Source organism: Limulus polyphemus, unplaced genomic scaffold (assembly GCF_000517525.1).
Source record: "Limulus polyphemus unplaced genomic scaffold, Limulus_polyphemus-2.1.2 Scaffold2057, whole genome shotgun sequence".
Lineage (NCBI taxonomy): Eukaryota > Metazoa > Arthropoda > Merostomata > Xiphosura > Limulidae > Limulus > Limulus polyphemus.
The window spans coordinates 1-5,027 of NW_013667667.1; positions in this window are offsets into that span (position 1 = coordinate 1).

The following is a 5,027-nucleotide window of genomic DNA, read 5'->3' on the forward strand; positions in this document are numbered from 1 at the left end:
ATGATAATTCTAGAAACGTTGCGTCACGTGGTCATGTGACTCGCTGACGCAACAATATTACCCTTCACTGCTTGCAGACAGATATGGGAAGATGACTGCTCTTAGAAGAAAAGAAGTGAAATAATAAATAATAAAACATCCTATCACTAGGGGTAGTGAGTAAGGAAACCTCACCTCCTAAAGTTGGTGTTCCAGCTCCTATTATGGTAGTAAATTAATAAGGTGATATTATTAGCACAGCAGAAAAAAAGAAGAAAATACTGGAATAAAATTCCTACAATGCAGTCTAAATTAGTATGATGTTAATCCTCCAAACTGGAATGCCAACAATTTCAAGAAAAAATATTTAACTGTTATCACGGAAAAAGCTAACTGTAATTTCAAGTTTATTTGTAAAAAATTTTATGCACAACTTATGATTTAAGAAATTAATAGTATACATTTAAATTCGTTAATGAACCTAAGGATACAGTAATTAATAATTTCATTAAAGCCTATAAAAAGTTTATTCCAAATCAAATCCTTTTCCAGATTTACCTTTCCTATATGCTATACTATAATTGCATAAATCTCATAAAATTTTGATATATTTTCAATTCAATGAAAATAATTATTAAATAAATTACTTAACATTCTATTTTACTGAACTAAAAGTATAAATATTAGTAATAATAAACATAGTTTTTGAATAATGAAAATAATCAACCTATTTTAGAATATTTAAATAATTCTGGAAAAATTAAAATTGTTCAAAAATTTGATTTTACTACTTTATATACAACAATTCCTTTGAAATAGTTTAGTTTAGTTATGAATTATTTAATAGAACCATACTGTTATCCTTCTATATTGCTTGAAGAAAGTAATTCTAACCTCTAAAAATACAAAGGATATATTAAATTTCTATATTTATAGCAGTTATATGTTTTTCCAATAATCAGGTATTTAAACAATAAATAGAAGTTCAAATGGGAGTTAACTATTCTACTAGTATAGCTAATTCATACCTATATTTTTATTAAAATAAGTTTATTGAAAATATTATAAATCCCAATGCTTTTGCTTTAACTTGTAGATATATTGAGGATTAAATTAGAATAAGTAATTCAAAAATAATTAAATTTATTAGTGCTGTTTACCCAATACAATTAGATATTGGAAATATTGCAATTTCTGCATCAGATGCACATTATTTAGATCTGGAAACTAAAATACTTAATGATATTGATTTAAATATTTTTTTATAAAAGGTAGAATTTTTTTTTTTTAAATATATGGCCTACTCTCTTCCACATTATTCTATTATTAGTATTACAAATTCACAACTACTCAGACTCTGTAAAACAAAGTTTTACTACTAATGTTGAAATATTGATAAAAAAATTAACACTTAAGAGACTTGATAAGCAAACATTAAATAAGTTTAATAAAACATTTTGTAACAAATATAAAATGTATTACGTAAATATGAAAAAATTAAGAATTAAATGTACTATGCTTAAAATCTATAAAACAAATTTTAGGTATATATTTTCTTTTACCAAGAAATTCTTGGCACTAGTTTCATGCATGCATTAACCCTCCCCACACAGGTCTTGGGTCAAAGGCCATGTCATCATGTTTGTTGACTTGCATTCAAAATTTTATTGAACTACTATTTTATGAACTTATGTCAATAAGTTTAGTATCAAACTGTTCATTATAATTCAAATTTTAGTATTATACATTACTTAATTTCTTAATTTAAAAGTAAATATAAAAAACACCCCTAAACATCGATTTTTGTGTGTCATGTGGTATGTTAAATCCAGCACTGGTTCAGATTAGATATTTGTGATGTCAAAGTACAAAGTCGATAGTTTCGTATCAATTAGAAACTCAAATTAGTGATATTAACAAGCTAAAATATAAAATAAGAACCTCCTATCTTTTCTACTTGCTAAGATATTGCTTATGTGCTGAATCAAACACAATGGCCTCGCTCACACCTTTCCAATTTTGGAAATACTCCCTTATATACACTTACTTCTGTCTAATAACCAATTGAAAGTCCAGAATATCCCCCTAGTGACTTTCTCAGCCATTTTCAATATTACAACGTAATCTCGTTCTCTCTATACTAATCTTCAAACTGGTGATTCTATAGTCTGCTCAAAATATCATATGTCTTAGACCTAAATACAGCTTATTAATTACTAAGCTTGGTAAATTATAGTGGAATTATATGGTATCAATATATAACTTATGATTTTTTGGTTATTTGAAGTGTATATATAAAAACTAAAAAGAAAAATTTCGTTTCCAAATTTTATAAGGCTTAGCAACCTATGACAAAAAGTACAAATGTCATAACTATAAGAGATAATTGTTTGCTTTACTTCTTTATTTACTGTTCAACGTTTTAATGTGACTGTATTTTACAAAATACTGGTCCAAGACATGTCACTTTGTAAAGACTAAAGGTCAATTATATATTATTGGATATGGGAACACGAGTGCACGTGCGCCGCATCATTGTAACTTCTGTACTGTTAGTCAGGCATGGCTGAAAGGTCAATATAATAAAAATAAGAAATATATATAATATTATGAGATTTAAGCTATTTAGTCTAAACATTTGTGTTTTCATGTTATAATTTGTAGTCATTCTAGAACAAAAATGGCATAATTTATATTTATTTCCTAATTTTTTATGGTGGTTATGACATCTGTCAACTCGACCGAACCCCTAATGAGAATCATTAGTGAAAATAACAGATAAAATATAAAGTTTTTCATTAAAAATGTTTGATAAATATCTGTGCATTATAAAGATTTTGTATGTGAAATTTGAAAATTTTCTGATGCATAAAAGTATTTTTAATCTTAAAATACAATCGATAAATTAGTTTGTTGTCTCTTCATGTTTTAAGAAATAACCTGTTTACTTGAACTTAGATCCATTAGTTTAAATTCAGCTTAGATATAGGTAGGTTATGATATAAATCAGGCTAAATACATTTTATTTTTAATGTTATATATATATATATTGTTCTAATAAATTATTAAGTTCTATATAATTAAAGATAAACTTTATTACTTTAGTAAGAAAACAAAGTAGTGATAACAAATAATATAATTGGTTCTTAAACATTAGGCTTAACAGTAACAGTGTTAACAATAGGCTACTGGTATCGAATATTTATTTTCAGGATATAAATATGAATGGTTAAAACTATTGTAGAAGTTAAGCGTAAACAGTTTGTTAGGTGTAATGCATGCAAAGAATGGGTTTTATTTGGAAACTCGGGACTGACATGTACTTTTATGGAAGCTAGTAATGGAGATGTGCAATTTTTAAGTAGAGTTTGTAGGTTGGAGGTGAAGTTGGAGGACATCATGAATAAAGTAGAGGCAATAGATAAAGAGTGTAGACTGTGGGAAATGGCAGCAAGATTTCAGAAGGAGCTTAAGCTTTTACATGCAAGAGATACATCAGCTAACAATGACTTTCAGGAAGTTAGAAAGAGTACTATTAGAGTAAAAAGTAGTGAATCTAGCTTTAATGGGCCTATTCTGTTGAGCAACAAATTTCAGCCCTTGGCTTTTGCAGATGAGAAACTATTGGAGGGAAAGAAAACAAAAGGGTCAGAGAAGGATATGGATGATAAGAAGGTTATAGTTATAGGTGATTCCCTGATAAGGAATGTGGATAGAATAGTCTGTGGACTAAATAGGGAGAAAAGAATCAGATTATGCTATGCAGGGGCACAGGTGGAGGATATAACTGACAGAGCAGGAGATATAATAAAGGGGGCTAGCAGAGATGCAGTTTTTGTGGTGCACATAGGAGCCAATGATGTAGGGAAAGGTAGGTCAGAGTAGCTAATTAATACGTACAAAGGTTAGTAAAGGCATTTAAAGAAAAAGACCAAAATTTAATTTTGTCAGCAATACTGCCCAGAATTAACTGTGGAAATGAAGTTATAAGTAGGTCACTAGGGCTAAATGCTAGGCTTAGGTTAGTATGTAAGGTTGAGCAGATTAGCTGGTTGGAGTTGTGGGACCAGTTCATTGTAAGAAGGGAGCTTTTTGGAATCAATGGTTTACATTTAAATAGAGTTGGGGCTGGTTTGTTTGCTAAGGCTATTAACTCAGCCGTATGGGAAGTTTTAAACTAAGACTAGACAGTGGTGAGGGCAGGAAAACTAAATGCAAAAATAATAAGAGGCAGAGAAAAGTTTAGCATAGGAAATGAGCATAGAAGTAGTTATAAGGGTAGACTTAATTGTTACTATTGTAATGCTAAAAGTATAAGAAATAAAAATAGATGACTTTAGAGCACTGGTAGGAATGGAGGATTTTGATATAATGGGAATAACTGAAACATGGTTAAATGTAGATGATTTTAATGACAGAAATTTATTTGAAATACATGAATACAGGCTATTTAATAGGGATAGAGTATTAATGAGGAGGGGAGGAGTGGCTTTATATGTAAGATGCGAGTTACATCCTGTTGAAGTTGAGGATATCAAAGACAATAGCAAAGAGATTGAATCAATTTGGGTTTCTATTGGTGGATATAAAGGGAAAAGACTCTTAGTGGGGATTTGTTAGAGACCACCAACTTTACAATGAGATTAAGATTTCAGTTGTTAATGAAGTCATAATTATAGGTGATTTAATTTCAGGCATATACATTGGGAAATTTTAGAGTTAATCATGAAGGAGAAAGATTTTTTGGAAACTGTTCAGAATGGCTTTTTTTCACCAGTTAGTCATGGAACCAAATAGAAAAAATGCTATTTTATACTTATTGTTATTTTCAAATACAGAAATGATTGAGAAGGTGGAAAATGGGGAACATCTGGGTGCAAGTGATCATTGCTCTATTAGGTTCAATGTTTTCCTGCATATGGAGATATGGAATAATGATATTTTGGTTACAAATTTCAAAAAAGCAAATTTTGAAGGGATGTGACAAGAATTGTCTGTTGTGAATTGGGCAGCTAAGTTATTTGGAGACACTGATTAGATGTGGAAAA